The sequence below is a fragment of the Myxocyprinus asiaticus genome, chromosome 10 (assembly GCF_019703515.2).
Source record: "Myxocyprinus asiaticus isolate MX2 ecotype Aquarium Trade chromosome 10, UBuf_Myxa_2, whole genome shotgun sequence".
NCBI lineage: Eukaryota > Metazoa > Chordata > Actinopteri > Cypriniformes > Catostomidae > Myxocyprinus > Myxocyprinus asiaticus.
Genome location: NC_059353.1, coordinates 28867181 through 28878546, shown reverse-complemented (window position 1 = coordinate 28878546; position 11366 = coordinate 28867181).

Sequence of the window (11366 nt, the reverse complement as noted above, 5' to 3'; positions counted from 1 at the left end):
CATCGTTTGCCTGTCATTGCCAGCCAATCGTTACAACCATAAACAACATAATTTTTAAAGCTTCATTCAGAAAACACTTTCTGGGAGACAAGAGTCCAATTCAGTTCACTTGACAGACAACCTTCTAAAAGAAGCTGAAACTGCTCAAATCAGGAAAGTTTACCTTTTATGCACTTGGAATATAGAGCAAAGAGCTCATGTTTATAATATTTATAATTTATAAATGTGCATACTGGGCACAATAAGACTACAGTCTAACTACATGATAGTCTAGATATAGTCTAGACCAGGGGTCAGCAACCTTTTTGACATGGAGTGCCATTTTTTATTTTCCTGGTCAATGACTGTGCTGCCACACTCACGAAATTGTATGGAATCTTAAATATTTCTTATATTAAGTCATTGTAATCATGCAATCACTAGCACGCAAGCAACAGCAAGAGAGGAGCAGGCTATTTTATTTATATGAAGTTTTTCGCACCTGCATTCCAATCTACATATTGATATAATCCTTCCTCCTGATCACACGCAGTGTGTTTTCATCAGCTAAACACTATTATTATTAAACATAAATGTAATGTAATACAGGACATGCCTACCATTCGAAATCTAACATTAATTTCATGTAGAAACAGTAATTAATGAGGTGTGAAACATGATTTATTCTATTGCATCCACACAATGCTGATTATACTTTGAGAATCTATGCATAGAAGCAAGGTTGGCCTCCAATTCTGCAACCTCTGCAAAATATCAACAGAGCAGGAGGAATTAAATTAAAAAGTCCCTGGTATGTGGATCTCTTGCTACATTTAAGAGGATTATTAAAACAGAGGACCGACGAGGATCACTAAGAGTCTGTAAAACCCACCATATAGCTAGAAAATCACTTTCAGTAGAAAAAAATTCACAGTTTAATAATCTTTAATATTATTTTAAGGCACATAGTCCACAAAGTTTGTATAAAGAGAAAAGTGAGTTTTCTTTTTTAGTTTTTGTTATGTATATTTTATATTACATTTATTTTACAAGGAATTTGATTTCTCTTGGTTTTATCCTCTCTGTTCTCCGGCAAACACACATTATAACCTCCTACCAACCCTTCACAAGATCTAAGATTAATTTCACACCAAAACTTTGTGAAAGTTTAATTACTTACACCATTTAAATGATGAAGCAGGTGCATCACAACAAAGCATCATGTGCTGAAAGTTAATTTGTTTGAGAACAATGAATTCTTGAGGAAATGCTGTAATTCCATATTTTGATGAAGGCCTAATTTAAAATGTTAACATATGTTTCAGATTTAAACAATATGTCTGGCGGATTTTTTAAGTAAGCAGAAAGAAAAAGAAAGTTCAGGAAAAAAGCATAAAAACATATTATTAATAAAAATATTAATAAACATACAAACAGTCTTAAACAAAGATTGACAACTCATGTTTTATTTAGGAGCACAGCAATACAGGAATGCAATTCCAAACCAACATTAAAACCTGTTTGTGTAGGTAAGGGTGTGGTCGAGTGCCCATCTGAGAAGAGAGAAAGCGGTAAGGACATCCACCTGAGATGAATTGTGACTAATTACCATCTCTATGTTCACAGTGAGAGTCGGGGGAGATAAAAAGATGGCCAGTTCACAGAGTAAGGAGAGAGACAGACAGACCAGAGTCTTTGTGTCAGTCCCCTGAGAGAGAGTCTTGTGTTGTGTGAAGCTGAAAAGTGGACTGTTTATTTGAGTGACACTGAAGAGCCGTCTTATGTTTGGAGTGAAGCTGTACAGCGATTGCTGGTTATTTGTGAATAAAACGGACTCACGTGAACTGTGGAAATCAGTTCCCGCTTCCTCCTTTATCTGTCCAACCTGAACCTTTGTTACATTGTTAAATAAAAACTGCCGGCTTTTTTCAGCCACAGAGGTTGATTTCACCTAAAAGTGTAAAAATGGTTCTACCGAAACATTCCTCTGTTTGTTTTGAGTGGCCCGTCTAGCCCGATACTGCAGTTTGGGGTTGGACTTTCTGTACAACCAATGGAAATAAAAAACAATAAAACAATTACAAAATATTTACATAAACAACCTGTCAGTTGTTGGACAACTTGTTGACCAGCATGACCAATCGCTGAAGTTTATATAATACATTAATGTGGAGGCGAGGGCGTGATCGAACACCCATCTGGGGAGAGAGGAAGTGGTAAGGAGTTTCACCTGAGATGAATTTGCTGGTAATTACTGTTTCTGTGTTTGCAGTGAGAGACGGGGAGATTAAAATGGCCCGGTGCACAGAGAGAGGGAGAGGGGCACACGAGAGACTGCATGTCTGTTACTGAGTGTTTTATATATGCTGAAAAGCAGATCTTTATTTGTATAAGTTGAAAAGTGTTTTCTGTTTGTAGGTAATTAAAATCTGACTCACGTTGAAACCGGCTCCCGCTTCCTCCTATATCTGCCCGACAACGAACTTTGTTACAATTAAACTGTTTTATTTCAAGAGATCAAGGAAAGATGAAAGACCTTGTATGTTAATAAATCATGTATGTTACTCCTACTTTTATTATTTTTGGAAAGTTTGATTTTTCATGCCATGACAGCAAGGGAGCCTGAAAACCTTGTAAATAAGATGAACGGTTAGGGAGAAAATGATATCTCTCTCAGCATAGGTGTATTACGGACTGGGCCAATGGGGCCAGTGCCCAGGGGCCCTTGACTACTGGTTGCATGGTCTTGCGGCCCATCAAAATAAAATAAAATCCCTTTATTGTCACTTAACCATATACACAAGTGCAACAGTGGGTGAAAGTCTTGGGTGCAGTTTCAAGCAACATAGCAGTATGATTACAATATCAATTACAATAAATATCTGATTTACACATAACACAGTTTACACATCTTGTTACACAACACAATATACAATATACACCTAATAATATACAATATACAGTATACACAAAATAAGAATGTATACAATATATATATATACACAATACACAGCATCCACAAAATAAGAAGACTGTTTACAATAAAAATACACTGTTAAAAAACTTTGTTTTTTAAGTTCACAGAGTACAAGACAAAACACTGTGCCTGCAGTGCTAGCAATTACCTGTTTCCTTCTTTTATGCTGTCTAAAATAAAAGACAAATATAATTTGAATTTCTTTTCATCACTGATGTATCTGTAAAATTATATGTCTGTGTCAGAATGGCTAGCAAAAAGAAAATACACAAAATTATTTACTGTCCTCAAGCTGTACCTTGATCGATTGGAGTACGTGATGCACCAGGGGCAGGCCCCTGCCCGGTCGTTTCGGCCACTATGGGCAGAGGGTTCCTCCCTGCTCACCGCGTCGGCTTCCCCCAAACCCCCTCCTTGGGAGACTCAGACAGCCAGTCTACCTCGAAGGCACGAGCACGGCAGCTGCTGCAGGAGCGACGAGGGCGCTCAGGGGGCTCTGTCCCCCACTCCTCTTCACCACCTCCCCGCTGTCCTTTCCTGGTTACATGGCTCAAGGGCCATCCCCGATACAACAGAAGGACGGTCCACTTCACGGCCCTATGAGCGGCCGCACTTCCCCCACCCTACCCTGGGCGGAGGGCGTGAGACCCTTGTGTAGGACCCCAGAGCATACTCGTCGTTCGTGTTGGCTACCGAGTTGATCCTGCCAGTAACATATGCTTGTCTCAAAGATTAAGCCATGCAGGTCTATGTGCACATGGACTATACAGTGAAACTGGCTCATTAAATCAGTTATGGTTCCTTTGATCGCTCCCCAAGTACTTGGATAACTGTGGCAATTCCAGAGCTAATACATGCAAATGAGCACTGACCCCATGGCCCCTCCGGGAGTCGTGGGGGATGTGTACATTTATAAGACCCAAAACCAATCCAGGACGGGCCTTGTGTCCGCCCCGGCCACTTTGATGACTCTAGATAACCTCGGGCCGATCGTGCGCCCTCCACGGCGTCGACGATTCATTCTAATGTCTGCCCTGTCAACTTAATGACAATTAGACAGCAGCACATAATGGACTGCAGCAGAACAGCAACAAGATAACAGTTATTGAGGGGACAATCTGGCAATATCTGATTATTGGAGGGGACTTGTCCCCCTCAATGTATATTGTGGTTACAGCCCTGGGAAAATTGCTGACACCGGCAATGAGGAAACAGAGCTGTTCTCACAGCGCATGCCACAAAAGATGAACGATTTTTGAAGAGAATCTTGAGCAAATTTGCCGAGACAACAAAACCTAAGACTGTCACAAGCAATCTTGTTTGGTTGAAAAGGGACGGGCGAGGGGAATACAGTTTGCAAACATCAAAAGGTCTTATTATAAGTGGTTCCTTTTGGGAACAACTCAGAACTCATTGAGAACTACCAAGTCCATGCATTAGAGCAGAAATGTTTTAAATTATGCTGACACCTGTCAGTCTGTAACAGTGAGGCATAGACCAGCTTTTGAATGCCATAAATTTCAGACAGAACTCAGAATATATCGTGATTATATCATCTGATTAAAATTAAAGCTCCTTTAGGAACCTAACAAAAGACAAAAACATCCTATTTGTTAAATCAAAAACAGAATAGAGATTCCCAGGTGCAACAAACGAATGAACAAATTTTCTGAGAATCTGTAATCACAAACTGTTGTCAAAGCAGTAAGCCTGTCTGCAAAGCTCAAGTTCTAATTAATGTGAACTAACAAAAGTAATGCAGGACATGCAATCCTAAACAAATTGCCTCATTGGATCACATATTGGCGAAAGGAGTGACACAAATAACTGTACTAGACAGACTGAAAAAAATAGGCCAATGGACAAAGGCGAGTAACAAAAGCTGGATTAACTCAACCTCATTTATTTCCATAAAAATGTTCAAGCACTCACCAGCACACTGCAAATCTAGCACAATTTCCAAATAACATAAAAGTTCACAGACAAAGCAGCAAAAACATTTTGTGTCAGTGGATCAGCTTGTGACAAGCACACAATGACGTATTTGTACAGCACTGGGTGTGAGATTTCCAATGTGTCATTACTTTCCAATTATCTCACGGTAGATATTCATTAGATTATTTTTGCAGACTAAAAAATAACAATATATATTTTACATTACATTTATGCATTTGGCTGATGCTTTTATCCAAAGTGACTTACAGTGCACTTATTATAGGGACAATCCCCCTGGAGCAACCTGGAGTTAAGTGCCTTGCTCAAGGACACAATAGTGGAGGCTCTGGGGATCAAAGCGGCAACATTCTGCTTACCAGTTCAGTGCTTTAGCCCACTATGCCACCACCACTCCTATACACACACACACACGCACACACACGCACACACACACAATATTATATTTTTCAGGCCATAATATCACAGAGCCTACTCATATAACAAATAAAGACAAGAAACAACTTCTGTTTGTTCAAAGTGAGTCAGATTTAATAATTTTTATGTGAAATATGTGGCTGTTAAATGTAATTTAATTAAATAAAATGCCCAGTTACTAAATGCTGACCAAGTTTCAGTGTGAGACTGGTTGACTGATGGTATTTTCAATGGTCAAATTTTTTAGGTTACAAACTGGTAATTACAAGGGTATTATGCTATAAATGTGGTTTATGAGGACATTTCTAATGTCCCCATAAATCAAATCGCTTAAAAAAACATACTAAACTATGTTTTTTTGAAAATTTAAAAATGCAGAAAGTTTTTTGTGAGGGTTAGGTTTAGGGTTAGAGGATAGAATCTATAGTTCATACAGTATAAAAATCATTATGTTATATGGAGAGTCCTCATAATGATAGCTGCACCAACAAATGTGTGTGTGTGTGTGTGTGTGTGTGTGTGTGTGTATGTGTGTTAAAACAAAATATTGCCTAATGTGATGATCTTGAAAAAAAAATCACCAAATATTTGCTAATCAATCTTCCTGGTATTTCAGATTGTAACTAATCCAGAAATCAATAATTTCAGACTACATTCAACCTCCTTGGGAAAGTAGGCCACTTCTGAGGCAACATCAAGTACCTGGAGTTCACCTGAAACCATGTAACAACATTTTAAAACTTTTGGAAAAAAATTGTGGTGTTTTTTCAACATAGAATCAGCTAGTTTTTAGCATTGATGGATCATTGAGATCACAATAAATGATTCACACTTGCACTGCAACAGTGCTGTGTAATTTTGTTTTGTTGCACCTTATTTTTAATAAACAGACGTTGTCAAAGTGCATAAGTCTACATTGTCTGCAACTCTAAATCAGAATATAATTATTGTTTGCAAATCTATCATGATTTTACTACAGTTAGGTTTACGCTTCACTAATGCATCCACCATTTACTTCAGTCCCACTTTCAACACAGACACTAAACTATTGTTCCTCTATTCTAAATTTATAAAGGGCGAATGGGCCATACACATTTGTATGTTAATATGTTCATGGTTGTGACATCAAATTTTAATAAATAGTCTTGGTGGACAGAGGTGGTCACTGGTGGAAACTGAAGACATCTGATGACTTACTTAAATATTCATATACTTGTTTTATCTTCCTCATTCGTGTTGAAGGGTCAAGGACCTCTAAAATAAAATATTACATTACAGCCACTCCCTTTCAAAAGTGTTCTACAATTCTCACCCTTTTATCTGGTATGTTTTTGGATGGACGGAGCCTGTCCCAGGGCTTTTTTGTCTTTATATGATTAATTGTTTGAGAGAGGTGGAATACAAACAAAATAAATTGTACACGGCAGGCTAGTAGTAACCATAGCCTGGGGTTTAAGCTACCTCTAATATGAGGCAGCTATGAGAGAGTGAGTGTGTTCATTTCACACCCTGCTGGGATACATGAAAATGAGTTCTTGCTATCTGACAGTGCAGCTAACAATGAAATAAAGATTACACTATATTTAACAAAGAAATAAACAGGTCTACTGGCTTTCTGGCCATTTTATGAGCACCAAATGTTTGATCGGCAAAAAAGAAAAAGAAAAAAAGACTATTGTCTCTTATGATAAATAATTATCCTCCAAATCTGGTAAATAAAAGATGAACTATGTGAAACCTGCTGGACTTTGACTGTTCTTCTAAGAGAACTTTTACAGAGGCAGAAGATGAAACAAAATGGAATGTACTAAATGTGAGTTTGTATGAGTGTGAATGGAGTGTAGTGTGTCCTTGCATAGGTTAGATGAATGAGCATCCATCAGGTTAAAGATTAGTGGCTTGCTCAGTGTAATCCTCTTATACTAATTACACTGTCTCAAAAGAATAAATTAGGTCAAATGAAGCTGCATAAACAATATAGATTATTTATTCTTAGTTTCACTTAGTGAATTTCCTATCACTCTAGGGGGTGTTGCTTAAAGTGTCTCTGAGCATTGCTAAAACCATAGGCACTTAATTTCTACAACCTTGCCCATTTAAAACAAGGGAGTAGTATTATAAAAGTGCAGCCATTAACACTCCACAAATGGAAACAACCTCCTCAGTAAAGACATTTCATAAAGTGCCAGAATACTTTTTCCCTGAAGTTAACTGTAATGAACATGAAGGTTTACAAAATGTCATTTACCACAATATGAATCAGCCATTTATTGTATTTGTATATAGTACAAACACATCTGCAATTCATTTGCAAGACAAGTACAAGGCCTTTATTCAATTTCCCACAATCAAATGAAAGATTGCAGTGACGCTGGTAGCTACACATTTACCATAAGTGAACTAAAATGATTGATTGACAACAAAGTCACACAAAGTCAACCCTCATTTTATAATTTGCACAGCGGCTCATTGTCTTTCTGATTTTGCACTGATGATAAAAATAACACTGCATATTTCTGTGCATAACATGCATGAATGGGAATACATATGAATGTGAAGATGCACATTTAGGTTAAACTATGAATTATGAATGTAGGTTTGAAAACTTCATGCTTTCCGGTCAACAACCTGCTGATCTACAATCTTGAGTCTTACATCTCATGAATAATCTTCACTATATGTTTTATTACCTATTATCAATTGTAACCATTGAACTACATTAAGATTTTTGCTCATCAACCAGTGGCCAGTGAATACCCAATTTTACCAGCCATTTTCATTTTTCCAATTCAAATCGATAGTCAAGAGCTCACTATACATTTGGAAGTGAAAAAACATGCAAAGACCTCTTAAAGTCATCCCCCTAAATAAATAAACAAATAAAACCAACCCAATCTCATGAAAATTCGTACATAATTTAAGAGTTGTCTATTTCGTATGGTCTCGCGCGATGTTCGCATAAACTCTTACGACTTCATCACGTGCAAATTCCTGGATGTCTAATGCGGAAGCGCGAGTACCGTGCACGAGGCGTTAAGGACATACTTATTAATATTATGCCCTAACCCAAACCCCTTATCTAAACTTAACCAAACAGTAGAGTGTTTAAACATGATAGGAAGCTGTTGTGTGTGACAGAAGTCACGTATTACTTGGAAACGATGTCCAGCGATGTCATTGGCTGTAGTGAAAGTCGTAGGAATTCAAACGAGTGCAGTCGCACGATATCATACGAATTAGCCAAATTTAGGGTAGTTGAACGAATCCTGACGATTTCGCTGTGAGAGTGTGTTAAATAAAACTAAAACTAAACAGCTCTCTTTCTTCTAAAGTTATTGTGTTATGTTTTCTGTCCTACTTCTTTATGAAAATAGCAAAAAGAAATAAAAAATACCATATAATACCATACTATTATTAATATATGATAATTTCGCAACACATGTTGAGTCTAATGAGTAAACAAGCACAGAAGAGAAGATAAATCCCACTGCAAATAAATATATGTATTTGACCGGTGGACTCCCTATTTTGAAAGCAGGCCAAGAACTACAAAATACGACACAATTTCATACTTAAAATCAGTAAAATAAGTTAAAATAATTAGGAGGAATGCTAAGTGCAGAAAAAAATAAAAAGGTAATATTAGAAAATGCTATTTTTTGTGCCTGGTATAGGTTTGTCCATACAAATGTAGTGTTGCAAAGGGGTTACAAGTGTAATCAGAGCCTTTTTGATGCTACAAAACACATAAGAAATAGGCTTCCATTTAGTGCGTGAGATCTACAGCAGAAGTGAGCTCACGTCTGTGTGCTGGACGTGTGATGTGAAGGGGTAGGTGATTCAACATAGCCACCTCTCAACAGCTTGGCCCCATCAGCTCAGGCAGGATGAAAATATTTCACAATGGATTAAACTGTGGTGTGTGATGGGTCACTCATTGAGGTAAATGCTACTGGGACACTTCAATGTCAAAGCACAGGTGGAAAGGGGGGTGGAGGCGAGCAGCACAATTTGTATGGAGTGTCTAATTTCGCAAAACTGTCAGTAACAAGAGGCCTCCACTGGCTGCTGATCATGCTATACTTAAAATATAATATTCTGTACTTATGGACAGAATTTGAGAATTCTCAATATACCTTAAACTCTATCGACAGCAAACGTGAAATGCTATCAATTACCACAAAAAATAATTTGTTTTCATTTAAAAACAAGTTAAAAACAAATGGGAAGTCTATGGGGTTAGGCAATCAAGAGGGTTTATTTTTGTTTAAGCACTTATGCCAACTCTTCTGTTCGTCTGTGTTATTTGAGCAGTACAATTGTTTAGATCATCATTTTAGCTGTTGGATTGAACTTCTATGAACATAATTCCTTTGTACTTTTTCTATGTAATTGGTCCCTTTTTAATATTCTTGAATCATGCTTTACGTGGTCATGATACCTCCTTTATTGGTCATGACAGAAGTCAAAAATTAGGCCTACAGATAACTTTGCTAGTCATGGTTCATAAGCAATTTCATAACAATTGTCTACTGTTAACACCTATAATGTTTATGTCTTGTGGAACACTCCTTTAACATGTTGCTCTGCTTGAATACTGGTTGCAGGGCTATAGATAGCATTTTAAGCATTGATAGAACATTATAAATGTAATAGTTGATGAGAAGTGTCAATTCACATGAATGTATAGAGTCACCAATCAACTGTGTCACAGAGGGTTTGGCACTATTCCCTTACATTCACTGTATCATGTACTGTCATTTGATAGGAGGTTTGCACATTACTTTTCTAGGTAAGAGACATGAACACACAGTGTGTCATACATGCACACGCACATACACATCTTGTCATTCTTTCTCTCCATTCACCCTTTGGTTAATTTTGCATCGTCAAAACTTGTTAAAAGACACAAAATGCCAAACCACTAACAAACTTTATATTACTTTATTATCCGAGTACCCAGTAGAGCACCACTATAAGATGAATGCTATCAAACACACTTGTGTGTATATTAAAGAGTAAAAAGAAAAATGACATATTTCCAACTGCTTATCTAAAAATGTATTTATGTGTCAAGGTAACTGTGTTAATTTGAGGCTTGAAAATGCTTCTCCACCTGAGCAGCTTGGACACACAAATTGTTCAGCGAAACAATTGGATTGTTTCAAAAGAATTGCGGCAAACTAAAAATCATTTGACATTAACACAGAAATGTCACTCCGGTTTCCTTTGTTTGTCTATGTGTTTTGAAGCTGTGTTTTGAGCATGTGTTTAATCACTGAACCATGGAATTGCTAGATTGTGGCATTTCGGGGAGCAACACAGATGGACAATGTTTGATAGAACTGGTTCTCTGCTGCATTCTCAAGTCAACACTGTACCCTGGTGGATGCTCTTTCAACTACATTTTAAGTTGTTTGTGTTTTTGCACATCAAAGGGATAGTTCACTCAAAAATGAAAATTCCCTCATTTACGCACCCTCATGTCATCCCAGATGTTTATGACTTTCTTCTGCTGAACACAAACTGAGATAAAAAAAAATAAAAAAAAATCAAATCAAATAAAAATATCTCAGGTCCATACAATGCAAGTGAATGGTGGCCAGAACTATGAAGGTCCAAAAAGCGTATAAAGGCAGCATATAAGTAATCCATAAGACTCCAGTGGTTAAATTAATATCTTCAAAAGTGATATAAAAGTGTGGGTGAGAAAGTGATCAATATTTAACGGGGTTAAAGGGAAATAGTCCCTTTTTATTAGTATACTGTGTTCCATTCAAGTATGATGTGGGATATTCATACTTTATATCTCTGATCTCCGACCATAAATGCATTCCATTGCCAGATGCTCAGAAGTTGACATTTAAGGAAACTAAACTGTAACTCCCCCTTTAGCTTAGCAAGGGTTTGACTGTCACCAGAGACGTCTCCTAGCAACCCAATTGATAAACAATGCTGCAATGCTAGCATTTGTGCTACAGGTGTACAGTTATCAAAATCTAATATAATTTACCATGTTTTGAACACCTGTCTCTGCTAA